The sequence below is a fragment of the Megalobrama amblycephala genome, linkage group LG13, assembly GCF_018812025.1.
Source record: "Megalobrama amblycephala isolate DHTTF-2021 linkage group LG13, ASM1881202v1, whole genome shotgun sequence".
Taxonomy (NCBI): Eukaryota; Metazoa; Chordata; class Actinopteri; order Cypriniformes; family Xenocyprididae; genus Megalobrama; species Megalobrama amblycephala.
Genome location: NC_063056.1, coordinates 29552888 through 29572744, shown reverse-complemented (window position 1 = coordinate 29572744; position 19857 = coordinate 29552888). Strand labels below are relative to the sequence as shown.

At 35.6% G+C, this 19857-nt stretch overlaps 1 long non-coding RNA gene across 1 annotated transcript; it reads left to right on the top strand.

The window, feature by feature from the left end:
• Window positions 1–587: 587 nt before the first annotated feature.
• On the top strand, window positions 588–3063 carry LOC125244046. The gene is made up of 3 exons (XR_007179215.1): window positions 588–690; window positions 1333–1423; window positions 1514–3063. It is a non-coding gene; the product is annotated as an uncharacterized LOC125244046 (long non-coding RNA).
• Window positions 3064–19857: the final 16794 nt, after the last annotated feature.

Sequence of the window (19857 nt, the reverse complement as noted above, 5' to 3'; positions counted from 1 at the left end):
GCTTCCCTTAAAAGAATTATATTACACCGTCCAGTTTTTTCTTTGAACGATGATGTGAGCTCCTGTTGCAATTCTCGACTCAGCATAATGACCGACAATGGCGACATTTTTCACAATCACGACAGAAAATCAAAATACTGACCTAACTTCACTAGAAAGGCAGCGCGATATAAACAAACCCAGACTAGAACTGAACACGGCGTGACGGCAGCTTTACATCCGCTATATCTACCTCCTCGATGGCAGGAAAGTCTTTCAATTCAGTGGAAAAGTCGCTTATCTTCATACCATAAAGATCACGTCCAACATGTTGTGATTTTGTGTTTATACTTTTCTAAACCAGCACAGAAAGGACTTTTCTCCATCTCTTCCATTCTAATTTTCACTGCTTGCCCTCCACTGGTATTTCGCACGTCACCAGAACCACGTGATTGCAAACAACCTATTCGTTGTTGAAATATAACAATTTATAGCTACACAGTGGCTGTCATTTTCGTGAAAGATTTTTTTAAACATGTATTAAATAATAAAGACACCACTAACAGGTTAAAAAATATAGAATAAATATAGTGAATAAAATAATAGAGAATAAAAATATAGTGAATATAAGGGCTAATACAGTGCATAAATTAAGCGAAAGAGTTAATTTCTCTGGCGAACAAGCTGTGGACACGAAATGGCTTTTCTGAGGTAAATGCTTCATGACATATTGTTTACAAGCTGTTTTATTGACGTCTGTCCGCCGTTAAAACACTGAATAAGCGATAACACAAGATATTATATGTTTCAGTAAGTTGTACCGTATCTTTCTACATACATTCAGATGTTCATTTAAGTTTATTTTGTAACTAGTGAGGAAGAGATGATTGCGTTCACTCGCGCGCCGCGCTGCCTGTCGAACTGTCACGTCGCATCAAAGCGCGTCAAAACGGCATTTTCTGTTTGAATTTCATGATTTCGTGGACAGAATTTGAAGGATGACACTTTGTTTCTTATCGAAAGTAAAAAAAAAAAACGCAGAGCTTATTGCGATTATTGGTTGGTTAATGATTGTAGCTAATGTTTGCATTTGGCACCGTCTCGGAAGCCCTGTACCGAAACGGTTCGGTACGAATAAAATATATGTAAAAGATTAAGAAATTTCAACATTTTTGTTTTGTTACGTCATTATTTAAGACTTCATTTTCAACTTTTTTTTTTCATGAACCTTAACTCTGTCCATTTTAACTTGTTTTGCAGTGTTTTGTACACATTTGTTTGATTTTACTGTGCGTGCATGTAAACTCTTCCCCGCCCCCTTACTTCTCTCCTATCCCCTCCTGTGTTCTCCAGGGGTTCTATCTCAGTTGACTGGTCCCGCTGGAGACTGCAGAAAGCTGTTAAGACTGCTGTGGTGTCTCCTGCTACAACACCACTGGTTCATGTGAGTCGTGTCCCACAGGGAGTCTCCACCCGGAACAATGGACAGGTTATGAGAGTAAACAAATATGTCTTTTCTCCATTTCAAATGCAGAAAACTGTGGTTAGGATCAACTGGGAGCAAGATCAAGCTAACTGAGAGGAAGGAATAAGAAGATATTGTTGAATATCAGAGGAATAGAATCTTATCTGTGAACAAGCATGAGATTGGATGAATAAATCTCAGGTTTAGGATTAGGGATCTGGGTGAGGACACTTTGGACCGGCAGTCATTGTCAATTGAATGACAAAAAAAGAGAAACTGAAAATCAAATCCGGTTGAGGTGAAACTCATTGGCTAATTGTTTTTCTTTTCTAGTTTTGTAAATATATATAACAAAAAGTAGTGATTCTTATGCTTCAAGTTAAAATTCAATTTAGATTTTTAAAATATTTTACTTGACAAAAAAAAAAAAAAGATTTTTAAATGTATTATCTATTTTTGAGTGAAATATTGCAACAACATTCTAGGTAAAACTACTTAAATGCACCAGAAATAGGCTTTTAAAAACAATTGTGAAAGTAAATAAAATACAGTCCTCTTACATTATTCTATGTGGGAAATAAAAGGGCCTTCCTCTGCATACCCTATTTTCTCTGTGTCAGGACAACCTTGCTTCTGAGAATTATTAATGGCTCCCTTGTAAGCTGTCATCTTTTTTACTCCCCTCGTCTTGCATTTTCCTCCGTTCTCTACAAAGCAGCACCACCACCAAACAGGCCACAGATCAGCTCTATCAAACTCTGTGTGAGAAACCAAACAGTCCCTTAGGGTGAAATGAGCGACCTAACACGGTACCCAAAAAAGTGGAACCCCGTTTTAAGAACGGTATATTATTTTGATTGCGTGTGTGCAGTTGTTTTGCGAGGAAGCTGAGACGAAGGGGTGCGGGGACAAATCGCAGCATTGGGAGAGACATGTGGCCTTCGTTTAAACTGAGTCATAAATCAGAGCACTGACATAGAGAAGGAGAGAGCGAGAGAGAGAGAAAGAAAGAGAGAGAGAGAGGCAAAACTTAAAATTGCCTCGGCTCATTTTCGATGTTTTCACGGTTTTCCTCATTTTTGTTGCTTCACCTTCCTCTCCTCATCCTGGTACTTTGTTTACACACCTTTTAAAATGCAATATCTCAGATGCATTAGCCTTCCTCCCTCCTTTGCAGTCGCTCTTCTCTGGGTTAAAAGTTAATAACTATAAGCTCTTTTCCTCACGTACCTCCATCACTCTCTCTCTCTCTCGTCTTCGTAGTCTCCCCCACCCTAAGTAAAGTACACAGCGCTTCCCTTGGGCTCACAACCAAATGCCACGGCCACGTTAACCCCCATCCGAATTCACACCACTGCCCCTCGCTTTCATTTGGCCCTGCATACATTACGCCCTCACATGTCCTCTGAGAGTCTCTCTGAGGACGCCGATCCGCCCAGCACCCCGCCATCAACCACAGTTCACCGCCCGGAGAGGACGTAAGGTCAGTGTGAGGAAAAGCAAGGGCAAAGCGGCCTTGTGCAAGAACAACAGACAAATAACATCTCAACATGTTTACTATAAATGAGAAATTTGAAATAGGTTCTATAGTTAAAAATGAAGAATTGTGCACTGATTAGACATCGCTACTTCTCTCATTGCACTCAACAGAATTTGATAACTTAAAGGGTTAGTTCACCCAAAAATGAAAATTCTGTCATTTATTACTTACCCTCAAGACCTTCGTTAATCTTCGGAACACAAATTAAGATATTTTAGTTAAAATATGATGGCTCCGTGAGGCCTCCATAGCCAGCAATGACATTTCCTCTCTCAAGATCCATGAAGGTACTAAAAACATATTTAAATCGGTTCATGTGAGTACAGTGGCTCAATATTAATGTTATAAAGCGACGAGAATATTTTTGGTGCGCCAAAAAAAAAAAAAAAAAAAAAACTTATTTAGTGATGGCCGATTTCAAAACACTGCTTCATGAAGCATCGGAGCACAATGAATCAGTGTGTCGAATCATGATTCGGATCGCGTGTCAAACTTCCAACGGCTGAAATCACGTGACTTTGGCTCTCCGAACAGCTGATTCGATACACTGAGTCATTGTGCTCCGATGCTTCCTGAAGCAGTGTTTTGAAATCGGCCATCACTTTATAAGTCGTTATTTTGTTTTGTTTTTTGGCGCACCAAAAATATTCTCGTCGCTTTATAATATTGATATTGAGCCACTGTACTCACATGAACTGATTTAAATATGTTTTTAGTACCTTTATGGATCTTGAGAGAGAAAATGTCATTGCTGGCTATGCAGGCCTCACTGAGCCATCAGATTTCAACTAAAATATTTTAATTTGTGTTCCGAAGATTAATGAAGGTCTGGAACAGCATGAGGGTAAGTAATAAATGACAGAATTTTCATTTTTGGGTGAACTAACCCTTTAAGAGATAGGTTACCCAAAAATGAAAAATCTATCATCATTTATTCACCCTTGTGTCATTTTAAACCCATAATCAGTGCGTCTTTGAGTGTGAGAGTATTTGAGAATCAGATTGGTCTCTTTGGAAACTTGTTTTGTGAACCAGGTCAGATTATTTTATGGCATGTATGCATTCTTGACAGAATACTTGAAAAACAACAACAATCAGTCTTCAAATTTTCAGTTTAAAGTCATAATAAAGTCATAAATATAGCATTAGAATGATGACAGAAGTGTCATTTTTGGGGTGAACTATCCCTTTAAATTCCCTTTACTGCTTCACAAGCTCACTGAGTCCTGCACTAGTTTCATCTGAATGTGTGTGTGTTACAAATGAATTCAATGCACAAAGTTTACATATAAATGTATGGCAATTAAAGGCTTAAAAAACATTAGATGAGATTATACAGATCTGACAGAAAAACACTGACTTTTTTTTACCTCTGCAGGGATAAATTCAGCTCTCGTGAGGATAAATATAACACAGGTCAGCTTAACATTATTATGTTGCTATATTCAAAAAAAAATCTGTTAAGTAGCTGTGAAACTCTGTTCAAAAGTTTGGAGTCAGTAATTTTTTTATTAATTAAATATTTTTTGTTATATTAATTTTTTAATGAATACTTTTATTCAGTAAAGACACTATAATTAAATTGATCAAAAGTGACAATGACATAATTTATGTTACAAAAGATTTCCATTTCAAATAAATGATGTTCTTTTGAACTTTCTATTCATCAAAGAATCCTGAAATATATAGATAGATAGATAGATAGATAGATAGATAGATAGATAGATAGATAGATAGATAGATAGATAGATAGATAGATAGATCAAATCAGCATCAAATCAGCATATTAGAATGTGACACTGAAGACTGGAGTAATGATGCTGAAAATTCAGCTTTGCCATCACAGGACTAAATTACATTACACACAATGTATTCAAATAGAACACTAAATTGTAATAGTATTTCACAATATTACAGTTTTTACTGTATCTTTCATCAAATAAATGCAGGCTTGGTGAGCATAAGAGACTTCTTTAAAAACATTACAAAAATCTAACCAACCCCGAACTTTTGAACTGTAGTGTACATGCAATAATTAAAGTACAGTCTGTACTATCACATCACGTTATTATATTTAAGCCATTCAAACACACGAGAATGGTTTAGTACATCCGCCCGGTTTAATCCCATTTGCATCAATTGCCACTTATCAGAATAATGCAAATACATAAATGCTATATGCTTGTATAGATTTTCTGAATGAAGTGCTGAAGATGATTATAATTGCTCAATATTCATCGGCTTGTGCATGCGTAAGAGCCTAATAATGCTCTTTGGTAGCTGCAGCTGTAATATTTATCAGCTTTTCAATAATCTACAGTGTTAATGTCAATCACACAAGTACTTATGCAAGGAATCGGATTGCATTCAAATCCATCAGACAGCAGGGATAAGAACAATAATCCGAAAATCATTACAATGAAATTTGAAATACAAATATGATTAGATGAAGGAGGGAAAAAAAAAAATCAAAGGGGATTTAAAAGAATGAGTTTAATGTACAAAAATGTCAAAGGTATCAGATCTGAAAGCCGAGCAGCAGTGTTTCCAGAGGCAGTGGAGGGAAGAAGAAAAACTGAAAGGCGAGAGATTTTTGCCCTGCTCTGCTGTTTGCTCTGTTTGTCTGCTTTTGCATGATTAATATTCCGGTCCATGCCATCCCACTGCGCCCCTGCAGACAGCCCCCAGCCTGCAGCTCGGACATTCCATTTTCCTCCAAAATTCACGCCCGAAACTCTCAGAGCGGCCCGTCAACAGTGAAAAGGAAGGTTTCAAGAGATGATGGTCTTATCGCTGGGGCTAATGATGATGATGATGGTCCTGGAGACAAGTGAGAGGCCTTCTGGGGAATGAGGTGTGGGGGTGATGGGGGCGCATCATGCCGAGGTGCGGAATAACACCCCCCACCCTCGGCGGCGCTGTGGGCTGTGGCGATATACGGAGTCCATTGTGTAGCGATTATGTAGGACGAACACGAAGGGTGCTAATCTTACTGTGGGAGGGTACGTGCTTGTGAATGATTGAGCATAAGGAAAAAGAGAAAAGGAGGAGATGAGGAAGAGGAGAAGGAGAGGACGAAGAACGAGAGAGAGAGAGAACCCCCTTAGCAGCGATTAAGAAATGGTCTGTCACAGATTAAAGCTGCGGGGAGGCAAAAGGGAGATGAGGCGAAGCCTCCCACAGACACAGGCTCATGAGGACGCTTTGCTGAGATTACCTGCGGTTATACACAAGCAGCTGCTTGGGCACACACACACACACGAAGAAGTGCGGGAGGGTGAGAGAAAATGAGAGACATTGAGAGGGATGAGAGGGGGTAAAACAAACCTAAACCAAATAGGCTTGCAATTTACAGAGGGTGAGCGGAGAGGGAGGACGACAGAGATGGAGAAAGAGACAGATGCCTGAGGAGAAAAGAAGAAATAAAGGAAGGATGGAGCTTGAAAAGCTGCCTGCCACCACAGCAGCGACAAAAAAAAGTGATGAAAAAAAATCGCAGAGGGCCACACAGAAAAAATATATGCATCATTCATTTGTTCCTCATTTAGTTTTCGAGACTGTACATACTAATAGCTTTTTCTGCTATTCTTAGATTTGCTTTAAGTTTAGCTATAAGTTCAAGTCAAACAATCCTAATTAAGTGGTCCTAATTAAACATGACTTGTAATGTTTTGGAATCAAAATTTTGGTTCCTTAAACCACTTTGACTGTAACAACCATAAAATCAAGATTTGATTTCTTTACTCAAAATTAAGAGTTTTGTTGCACTTAGAATAATACAATTAAAATAAAATAACTGTCCCCCCAAAAGTATTTACACAAATAATTAAAAAAAAACTTCTATTTTATTTCAAATAAAATAAAACAAAAATCTTGTATTTTATATTCTAAATGTTCCAAATGAAGGCATTTTTCTATTAATAAAACATAGTATTTTCTAACAACAACAACAACAAAAAGCAAAAAAGTATAAATCTACTTGCAACTTTCTACTAGAACTTGCCAGTACTTCCATGGAGCAATTCATGATCCACTCAAATAAGTATTTATATTTTAATATTTTTAACAATTCTTTAAAGGGTTAGTTCACTTAAAAATGAAAATGAAAAGTTCTGTAATTAATTAATTAAGTACTCACCCTCATGTCGTTCCAAACCAGTAAGATCTTTGTTCATCTTCGGAACACAAATTAAGATATTTTTGATAAAATCTGAGGGTTTCTGAACCACACATCAACGTCATTGCACCTTTCAAGGTCTAGAAAGTTAGTAAAGACATCGTTAAAATAGTCGACATGACTACAGTGATTCAACCTTAATGTTATGAAGCAATAAAACTAATTTTTGTGCGGAAAAACAAGACAAAAATATCGACTTTATTCAACAATGTGTTGAATAAAGTGTCACTGTGTGTACAATGTCAACAGTGTAGGAGAAGGGAAGAAACTGTTGAATAAAGTCATTATTTTTGTCTTGTTTTTCCGCACAAAAAGTAGTTTCATCGCTTCATAACATTAAGTTTGAATCACTGTAGTCATGTGGACTATTTTAACGATGTCTTTACTACCTTTCTGGGCCTTGAAACGTGCAATGACATTGATGTGTGGTTCAGAAACCCTTGGATTTCATCAAAAATATCTTAATTTGTGTTCCGAAGATGAATGAAGGTCTTACGGGTTTGGAACGACATGAGGGTGAGTACTTAACAGAAATTTCATTTTTGGGTGAACTAACTCTTTTAGTATGAGGGTCCATCAATTACATTTCACAGTGTTTGTTTCAAACAAAATAAAAGAGAGAGAAAAAAGGCTAATTATGGCTTCTCATCCCACAAGAGTTTTGTTTTCACACAGCCTGCCATGTAAAGGTGAACATTTCTTCACTCTCCCATTGACTGATTGACACATATGGGCAAGTCGCTTCCCATAATGCACCAAACTGGCAGTCAAGTTTAGTTTTAGCTTCATACTGAGTGAAGAAGACGAAGACTTGCTCAGTTTGTTACAGAAGAAACAAGCTCCTCTGACTGGCAGGTGAGGCTTGTTTTGAACTGCTGGAGCAATTAATTGACGAGCCAATTGAAACGAGAAGCCCGGGGCAGTACGACTCAGTCCAGGGAAGAGAGAGCGAGAATCCAGTTTAACCATTTAAAACAAATGCTGGCACAAGAGAGACAGTGTTACAATTCGGTTTAACCAGCTCAGACAAAGAGCCAGAGTTTTTACATGATACAAAAAACAAGTTGATGTTTATTTGATTGATTGTGCTTCTACGTGATAAGAGTTTCTCTGATGGGATGAGAACAAAACTGATAATTCATTTGTTTGCAGATACATCTTGGTTTGATATTTTGTATCTAATGGAATGACAATTTGATATAGTCTTGCAGACATCAGTCTGGTCTGGAATATGTATAATAACATTAATGTGATAGAATGTTTTCTCTACAGTGAAATATTTTGCACAATTCTTTAGTTTTAAACAGCTACAGACCTCCATTGCCGGTCAAGGGCACAGGGGAAGAATGGCCTTGTGAACCATGTTTTCTCAACCTGGTGACCTGCTGGTCCCTAGTCCATCTCCACAAGCACTAATAAAACACTTATAAAACACAGCGAGTTGTGAATTATTACTGCATCACTCCCGACATGCCTCTGACAGGCTACGGTAGGCGAAGATAATTGCCCTTGCACTTGCTGCCTAATGAACATAATTACACGTTATTTCCCATTCTCCCTGTGATTAATTGTTACAACGTTTCTTTGTTGGGTTCCCGACAAATTGCCACTTCATAATGACACTATTGCCTCTCTGCAGAGTGCACAATCAAAAATGGTTCTGGCACTTCAGCAGGCAGGCCTGAGGTCCTTGACAAGCAAAGTTAAATTGGTAAAGTAAACAGTCTTGACATTTGTTTGACCAGTAAGCAGTTAAAGCTCTTTAACAGAGCTTTTACCTTCATATTTAGTCGTAAATCACTGTGAGGTTCTTGGAATGTCACTGATGTTTAATAAAAACATTTATAATATTTCAATCATAGTGTTGGACTGTAATAGTAAAATAAAATGTAAACATTTTCAACAATTATGTAACCAGTTTTATACAATGATATAGATCACGACATCACTGTTTAAAGTGCTAGTTCACCCAAAAATGAAAATTCTGTCATCATTTACTCATCCTAATATCATTCAAACCACTATGACTTTCTTTCTTCTGTAGAACACAATATTCGAAGAATGTTCACTGCAGTGTTATTTTCACATTATTTATACCATACTATTATATATTATATAGTTTTTATTAATATTTTGGGTAACACTTATGTACCTTTTTGATCTTAAAATGTACTAGTAAATGATTAGATTAACATTAAAGGGATAGTTCACCCAAAATGACCGTGATTTTAACGGTAAAAGACTGTACAAATGCTACGGTGAAAAGCAATTAATTGGTTTACAGAAAGTTTCCATACTATATATGGTGAAAAACTGTAATAGATCTAACAGTACATTTAATGTAATTTTAAAATTACAGTAAAATACAGTTAAATTTACAGTTTTTGGAAGTGAAAAATAACAATAAATGTATAATTTATAGTGAAAAACCGTAAAATGACATTCCCACAATTCCCTGCATGGCACTTCACCTTTGATGTATTTTTATGTTTCTTCTTAGTTTTTTCTTATTTTTTTCTAATCAGTTATATACATTAGGGTTTTATGTTTTCTAATGTTGTTAAATTAATGTTTATTGCATTTTCAAAGTTTAATGTGTGTTACCATGATGGTGTTTAGCGTTTGTGTGAATGACACTGTGTGCACCTTCTATATATTAGTATTGTCCTTCTCAGCTTGTGGAAAAGCTGCTTGTGATGAACTTTGATTCATCATGTGACTTTCATCACCACTGTGTTTGGTGGTTGTCAGAGTATTACAAAGGTACAAAACAGATATTAGTACTTCAATAGGTTGGTAAATTAACTTTATATCAGTTCATGAAATACATTTTTTTTTTACCGTAAATTTAACTGAACTTTTTTTTACAGTGTAAAATAAACAGTTATGAACCGTAATTATTACAATATAAACCTTTAAATTATACAGTTTGAACTGTAAACTAGTGCTGTCCTGTAAAACCTAAAACATTGCTACTGTATTTTTTACAGTAAAGTTCTGGCAACCATAGCTGCTTTTTTTTTTTAACCGTAAATTTTACAGGGATTTTTTTTACAGCATCATTTACTCACCCTCAGGTAGTTCCAACCCTGAATTAATTTCTTTGTTCTGCTGTACACAAAGGAAGATATTTAGAAGAATGTTTGTAACCAAGCAGATCTTGTCCCCTACTGACTACCATAGTATTTTTTTCCCCCTACTATGGTAGTCAATGGGGGGCGACGTCTGCTTGGTCTTCCAAATATCTTCCTTTGTGCACAGCAGAACAAAAAAATTCATACAGTTTTGGAACTACTTGAGGGTCAGTAAATTATGACAAAATGTTCATTTTTGGGTGAACTGTCCCTTTAACTAAGATTAATAAATGCTTTAGAAGTTAACTGTTAGCTAATGTTAACTGATGTAGTTAATAATGTTAACAAATGAAACCTTATTGTAAATTGTTACCATATTTCAAATGAGCTACCTTAATATTTTATATCTAATATAAAATATATCTAATTTTATATATATTTTTTGTCATTTTGTTACATGATTTGTCATCTTTTAAAATATTACAATTTTGGTTTTTAATTTTTATTATTATTATTATTTATTTGCAGTTAATAATCTTAGTGTTTCAACTTAAACTTAAGTTAATCCAATGTTCTTATTTTAATTTTAGTTACATTTTTAGTAATTTTGTTATGTGCCTTTGTAATTTTTATTAGCTTTTTTTTTTTTAATATTACTATTTAGGTTTAACTTTTTATTTTATTTCTGTTTTAGTTTTCTTTTCTTTTTTTTCAGATAGCATTTTTAGTGCTTCAAAATAAACATATTTCAGTTGATTTCCAAGGCAACACTTCTCATTTGTTTAGTTTAATTTTTTCATCTAGCATTCGCATTTTATTGTATTTCAGCTTTATTTCAATTAACAAAAAATGCCAGTGTCCAGAGGTTGTCAAGCTCTTAAAAAGACAAAATTTGAAAATGACATGTACACAACTCAGGCACTGTTCCAAGTCATTTGGTTTGAAGTCATTTGATAGTTTTGTGTGATGAACATGTAAGTCCTATTTAATGACAATTTTGCCTGACAGCTGTGGTCACCATTCACTTTCAATGTATACAAAACAGCAGAAAGAAAGCCATACAGGTTTTGAAAGACATGAGAGTGACTATTTGATGACAGTATTTTCATTCTTAGTTTCATTATATCATTCATCAATATCATCAGAAATATAACATCAGGCAATAAAGTTCTTAGCAGGTCATTTGCAAGGGCAATAAGTTTGGTATGTTTTGCAAAGAGAAGGCTTAATTGTGAGGTTGTCTACCAGTTAAGCAAGGTCTTTCTTCAAAGCATTTGCTTAATAAGCCATATTCTAATGCAATAGGCTGCTTATTTCAAATCAGCCATGACAAAAACTAATTTGAGCAAAGAGAACGTACGCTAAGGAAACTAGCGGTAATAAGAAACTGTGACAAACACTTGGAGACATGAGGAATCATCCTCAGACAGGAGGTAAACTGAGGTAGCGTTCCCCCCAAAATGTCTGTGGGCCGGGCCTGAGGAAGACGAAGAGCCGGTCACGACGAAGGCTCACGCTGAGAGGATACGCTTGTCTCTCTGCCTCTGTTGGTGCATTCCTGCAGGTTGATTGATTCGCTTGAGTGGCAAATCGTTCAAGTTGACAAATCATCCAATGACACCACAATACAAAACCGGGCCCGTACCCTGACACCTAACCTGTGAGGAGAACCGGTGACACAGGAATGAGGGAGAGACGTATGGAAAGGGGGAGGAGGAGAAGGAGTGGGGAGGTGGTTGACCCAGAAGACGACGGTGGTACGCCTTTTTTCTGTCTCTTTCTTCCTCTCACTCTCTCTTTCTGGAGCAGGGAGTGATGAATTCCCCCTTAGTTCATTTATCTAGGAAAGCAAGGAGACGTGTGAGTGTGTACGTGTGTGATGTGATCCATCTCTGGGCTGTTCAGGAGAGCAGTGCGTCCCTGATCATAGACCCTATCAATCTCACTCATAGCCTGACATCACTGCCGCTGTCACAGACATCACCACACATACCCATACTGCTCTTCTGTACCTGCGCTATGTATGCTGGGAGTTCTACGGTCCTGGTATTGATAGAGAGTCTGTATTATCTGTTTTACTGTACAAGTAAAGGTTAATGCTACAAAGTTAAATTACATATGTTTAAACAAATATAAACTGTGCCTACACTGTAAAAAATCAAAAGTCTCTATTTGTTGTATTCAGTTTATACAACAAAAAGTTGAGAAAACTCAAAAATCTTCTACAAAAGCAAGTTGAGAAAACTCAAAAATCTGCTGAAGTTTGTTGCCTTAAACTTTTACGTTTTCTCAACTTTTTATTTTTTACAGTGTATGCCATTTCTTTACAAAATCAAGCATATGCATCGTTCAAAAGTTTGGGATTGGTGAGATTTTTTTTATGTTTTTGAAAGAAGTCTCTTCTGCTCACCAAGGCTGCATTTCTTTGACAAAATAAATACAGTATACAGTAAAATAGTAATACTGTAAAATACTGTTACTATTGTTTTCTACTTCAATATATTCCTGTATTTATTATATCCTGTGATTCAGTGTCAAGTGATCCTTCAGAAATCATTCTAATATGCTGATTTGCCACTCAAGAAACATTATTATTATTACAGTTGAAAACACTTTTGCTGCTTAATAGTTTTGTTGAAACCGTGATGTATAATTTTTAGGATTCTTTGATGAATAGAAAGTTCAAAAGAACAGCATTTATTTATTTTTTAACAATGCCTTTACTGTCACTTTTGATTAACTCAATGCGTCCTTGCTAAACAAAAGTATTATTTTCTATCTTTTTTTAAAGGTGCCCAAGAATGCTTTTTCACAAGATGTAATATAAGTCTAAGGTGTCCCCTGAATGTGTCTGTGAAGTTTCAGCTCAAAATACCCGATAGATTTTTTAAAATTAATTTTTTTAACTGCCTATTTTGGGGCATCATTAATTATGCACTGATTTTTTCAGCGCGCCGCCCCTTTAATTTGCGTGCTCCCTGCCACACGAGCTCTCGATTATATTACAGCACATTTACAAAGTTCACACAGCTAATATAACCCTCAAATGGATCTTTACAAGATGTTCGTCATGCATGCTGTATGCATGCTTCGAATTATGTGAGTAAAGTATTTATTTGGATGTTTACATTTGATTCTGAATGAGTTTGAGGCTGTGCTCCGTGACTAACGGCTAATGCTACACTGTTGGAGAGATTTATAAAGAATGAAGTTGTGTTTATGAATTATACAGACTGCAAGTGTTTAAAAATGAAAATAGCGACGACTCTTGTCTCCGTGATTTCAGTAAGAACTGTACATTATCAACATGTTAACGAAACATTTAGAAAGACAATTTACAAATATCACTATAAATATCATGGATCATGTCAGTTATTATTGCTCCATCTGCCATTTTCGCTGTTGTTCTTGCTTACCTAGTCTGTTGATTCACCTGTGCAGATCCAGACGCCTTTGTCTAATGCCTTTCATAATGTTGGGAACATGGGCTGGCATATGCAAATATTGTGGCGTACACCCCGACTGTTACGTAACAGTCGGTGTTATGTTGAGATCCGCGTGTTTTCCGGAAGTCTTTTAAACAAATGAGATTTACATAAGAAAGAGAAAGCAATGGAGTTTGAAACTCAATGTATGTCTTTTCCATGTACTGAACTCTTGTTATTCAACTATGCCGAGGTAAATTCAAATTTTGAATCTAGGGCACCTTTGTTATGAATGTTATGAACAGCAGCTACGCTAATTATTCTCCATTTGCTTTTCTGTTTTGCCTCGGGACACCTGTCCCGAGGTGACTAGAGAGGACTTCAGCTTCAGTTTGGATCCAGCCTCTTAAGAAGACCTCAGATGACCAACACCTATGAAGAGACGGCGCCAACTCCTGTGAGGACTTAAGAAGACGCAATCATCTGGATCAACATGCACATTACACAATTTCTATATCCTAATTATTGTTAATGTAATTCATTTTTCAGGAACTCATTGTTTCTACGTTCAGTTAAACTGCTAACAGTGATTGTAAATTATTGCCTAAATTATTACATTATTTGCTAACTGCATTCTTTAAATTGTAATGTTGACATGCAGTCTCTGTAAAGCTGCTTTGAAATGATATGTATCATGAAAAGCGCTATACAAATAAATGCGAATTGAATTGAATTGAACCTTTAAAAAAAAAAAATTCTTAATGACCCCACACTTTTGAGCGGTAGTGTAGGCCTACATTTCTATAAGTTAGGGGCCGATTACACAACGCCGTTTTCAACTAAAAACTGAAAACTTTTTATGCGTTTTGGCCGTTCATTTACACAACAACTGCGTTTTAGGTGCCTGAAAACGCAAACTTTTGAAAACGGTTTTCAAAGTGCACGTTTTTTCAAAACAGTCTCTGTGTAAAAAACAAAAAACACGAATCTGTGGAAATGATGACGTCATGCACATGCGCATTACATGTTCAGTCTATAGTGTTTCATCGCCTGCCAGCAGAATACAGCGTTTTTAGTCAATTTCACAGATTCGCATGAATGGGGATCGTTTTGACAATGGTGTCGTCTGTACACGGAAAACTCAAAGGAAAAACGTCTCCGTTTTAACCATATCGTTGTCGTGTAAATGTACCCTAAGTAAACAAATAAATAAATACATTTAAATAAATTAAATTAAAATCTTATATTTTATATAAATAAACACAAAAATAAACAGAAAGTTTTTTTTTTTTTAGAAACAAACAAACACAAAAACAAACATACAAACAAACACATTAGTAAATAATACTTAATCTATACTATAACATGGTTTTTATGCACTACAGTCTATTTTTGTTATTTCACACTTTTATTGATTTTACTCTTAATTTAAAATGTGGGGAAAAAATTATAAAAGGATGAGGTGTGTCCAAACTTTTGACTGGTTGTGCATGTTCTTTAATGCATCCTCCCATAATCAAATATGCAGAGAGACATAACTTGTGTATGTTCACACCTCATATGCACACAAAAACAGCTACTATCCACAATGTACCTGAGAAATGCAGAAAGTAGCGGGCAGACGTTTGAAGTGAGAACTTACATTTTTTTTACCTATCTACACACACTCACACCGAGACTGTTCACATCAGAATCAGCAGGCCAAATAAGGCCCTATTCGCACCCGACACTTTCGACTGATCAAATTAGGCTTGATCAAAACATGCCATTCAAGCAGGCTAGATCCAAGACACACACACACACACAAACAAACAGGTATACGCACTCAGCAAAGCCAAGCTCAGGCTCTGACCTTGGGAACAATTAGCATGACTGATGCACCCTGAGCTGAATACTGAAGCTGCACAGCACAGCCACACACAAACACAGTCCAACACATATTGTCAGCACAGTATGTGCCATACAAACACTTTCCAGCGACTAATAGAGAGATGAACTCGTTCTGTAAACTACTCTTAGACAAAAGGTTCAGTTGGGTTCAAAACAGTTTTAAAGAAATTTATGCCAAAAAGTTTCAATAATGTATTTTCTAGTTGTGTGTGTGTGTATTTATGTATGTGTGTATACAATTTTTTTGTTTGTTTGTTTGTTTTTTTTTTTTTTAACTTCTGTTCATATATATATATATATATATATATATATATATATATATATATATATATATATATAAAATTTATTCCTGGGATGGAATAAATCAAATGATCCTTCAGAAATCATTCTAATATGCTGATTTGGCACTCAAGAACATTTATTATTAATATTACAGTTGAAAACAGTTCAGCTGCTTAATATTTTTGTGGAAATTTTTTTTAGGATTTTTTGATGAATAGAAAGTTCAAATGAACAGCATTTATTAGAAATATAGTTCCCTTTCATGGGAACTGTCGACGCTACGTCATATTTTTTTGTATCCTTTACTGTCACTTTTAAATACAGTAACTTAATGTGTCCTTGCTGAATAACAGTATTGTCTTCTTTAAAAAAAATCTTAATAACCTCATCTTTTGAACGATACTGCACAAGTAAATAGATAAAAAATGTAAAATACATTAAATTAAATAAATACCTTATATTTTATATATAAAACATAAACATAAAAAATAAAAGAAAGTTATTATACTTTATATTATTTTATATAAATAAATAAATAATACATATACTATCTATACTATACTATAACATGTTTTTTCTAAAAGTGTACAATTATTAATGTTTTTCTTGTAGTTCTGGATGAAAATATGATATATTATATAATATAATATGATATGATATATGACTATATGCAATATAATTGTTAACAAAAAAATAAAAACAAATACCAATTAAATAATAAGCCAGAGCATTTCCAATTGAATCATTCATGTAGATTGATTATTCTCAGTGTAAACTAAATGAGAACCTGCATGGCTCCATTGCATCTTGGGATTGCAAACCAGTCCTAAAAGCTGTAACTGCAATCTGGGTCCATCTATCCTCATCTAACATATTCAGATCCACCCCAGCCTGAGTATCCATGTACACTTCAGCAGAAAATAAGCTTACATTGCTTCCTAATGTAAACTAATACACAGACACTGGATTTAAGCTGTGAAGCATGAGCATACATGGACTTCTGTGAGTAAGCCTACAGAAACATAACTGTAATCCACGATTCACAACAGAAAACGGCGTATACGGCTTATAGTCCTCTAGTATGATCTGTTCTGCTGTGGGCTGGAAGTCAGTGAACATTATTAGTGGAGAAAAACCACTCTTATATGACATGTAGCCTTTGTGAGCTCTGCTGAATTGGAAAAGGAAATAACACAACGCATTACAAATGCTAACCTATAGATAGATAGATAGATAGACTGATTGACTGATTGACTGATTGACTGATTGATTGATTGATTGATTGATTGATTGACTGATTGATTGATTGATTGATTGATTGATTGATTGATTGATTGATTGATTGATTGATTGATTGATTGAATGAATTTTTCATTGGCCAAGGACCGCCCAAGAGTACGTCTGACCGATGTAAAGCAACAGTCACAGTTTGTTTTGTTCTGTTTCATGTTTAGTGACCTGAAAATGTAAAGTCAATGTGCCTATGATAACAGCATGCATCTAATAAATTATGAATTCAAGAAGGTTGTGCAAGTTTACTACAACAGTGGTGCTGCAAACTTCACATACCTTTGACAATCCAGCATGATAAGCTTTCATTGTCACAGTTGTAAACACGACGGCTTTCTTCTTCCATAAGGGGGTTTGGCATTACACCGGCTTTGTTTCCAGGTGGACTGTTAATGCGACATGCACGTCTCCCAGAAATCCTAACTCCCAAAGTGTTTGCCATTTTGCGTGCCATATGCATCAGACATTCAGCCAACGGCCTGTGGGCATGATGTCTGAGGTTGAGACTATAGGAACAAGCTGACATCACAAGAAAGGTTACTAAATGCAACAATATTTATAAACCTGTTAAACAATCAAACAATTCATGACCTAGAGCATGCTGGGAAGTGGGTGAACAGGACTGAACCACATAATAATACACAAAACAGCTGAAATTTCAGTGAAGGCCATATAAACAACAACAAATAGAAATAATAATTATCGTCTTGTGCTTGTTGGTTCGACATGAACAATCTGAGCGTACTGTAACAGAAAAGCTGCATTAAGATGCATTACTCGTGTTCCTGAAAAAAGCAAGTTGTTACAACTTCAGAATAGTAAATAAACTATAAGCAAGAAAATCTTTGGTTGTTTTTCTGCATTATTTACATGATTTAAGAATCATTTTTTTACAGTGATGGAGAGACACATATGAGATCAAGTACATTGTGAAAATGTACCTTTTTCAAACCTTTTGCACACAATCAACCACATTAAATGGTTCAGCAATTGCTCAATGTGAACACCTCCTCACTGCTAGATTATAACAATATCTATCCAGTCTCTTTCCTTTTCAGTCGTTCTCCTCCTCCCATTCTTTCTCGTCTGCTCTAAACCTGTCTTATGCTTACTTACATGTTTAATAACAATCAAATATGCGCTAACAAATCTGTACGTAATACCGTTCTCTTTTGCGTGATAACGGTTCAGTATTATGCTAAATACCCCAGCTACAATTTGATGAAAAGTGAAAACACTTCATCTTATTTGTCTTTCTTCTGCTGCACTAAAAACAAAGGATAAATCCTGATTAGTGCTTTGGGTTTTCTTGGCTTCCGTTCCCTTTTTAGTCTCTCTGTTCATTCAAAATTGTGCTGTGAACTGCCCTGTTAGTTGTCTAAGGCTTCTTTTTGTAGTTAATTATATTCAAATGCGTTGTAGAGATGTGGAGTATACATACTTTTCATTGCTTTGCTCAGCAGCAGTGTGCATTTGGTTTACTGAGCTTATAATAGCAGTGCATGTAAACCCGTGGATGGTATAATGCGTGAATGCCACGGGAAGTACAATGTTCACACTCTAGCTATTCTTTGATCTGAGTGCTGTTCTTTACACTGGCGGGATTTTATTTTTGTCTGTTTGGTGTGTGGTCTCTCGTTGTGTGTGCAGGGGCATCACTCACCTTCGTTTTTTTTTTTTTTTTTTTTGAGGAGGCACCAATATTTAATATACTAATATATCATATTAATATATTACATATAATATTACATACATTATTCACACTGATCTCCAATATATGAAATATATTAATATATATATATATATATATATATATATATATGTACACACATACATACATACATAGTTACATACATATATACATACATACATATACATCTCTATAACAAAAAATTATTCAGACATTTTTGATATTTTTTATATATTTTTACTAGAGGGTGCAGGACACTATAGTAGAATAGCAAAATAAAGTACAAATACAGTGGACTACCAGTAAAATTGATAAAAATTTGGAACCAAAAATTTGACCTGACCATGTTTTGCTTAAGTGTTATCTAACATAATTAAGATATTTTTTTCTGACACAGTTTAACTATGAGATCTTGTCATTTTATTACCATTTTTTTGACTATACTGAATAAACTGTATTAATGAATGAAATGTTCAAGGTTTTTTTTTTTTTTTTTTTTAATTCACTAAGCTTGGTTGATATTAAGCTCTGTACTTGTTTCTGTGAGTATGTTGAAGGTCTGTATAAGTTGCTGCTCATTAGCTGTTTACAGATAACCGGGTCCGGAGCATTTCAGGGACCTGGGAAGCACCTACAAACTCACTCTAAAGCTAAATGAGGAGCTCAGGAAACACCGTGGCCTTGACAAGCCGTGTCCTGCCCCGCAGCTACATTATTGAGCCATGCTAATAACCCGCCTTTGCTCATTTAAACCAACTTTAACACAATTTTACCAACTTTACACACACACTCCTTCCTTTGCACATTTGAAATAGTCCGCCTCTCTCTCTCTCAAGGCTGTTTCAGCACTGGTTGCACGTGTTTGCACAGATTTTAATAAGCACAGGAGAGAGGTGTTTAAAGGCGAAGCGCCGGTAACGAGAGGCAGCAGCCACACCGTTAGCAGTGCCGCGTTGTTGTTGACTTAAACAAACCCTCTGCAAGATCTGTAGCTTGCCGCACACACAGCTTTACTACTGTTAATTGGTCATTAAAGGTAGTAGTT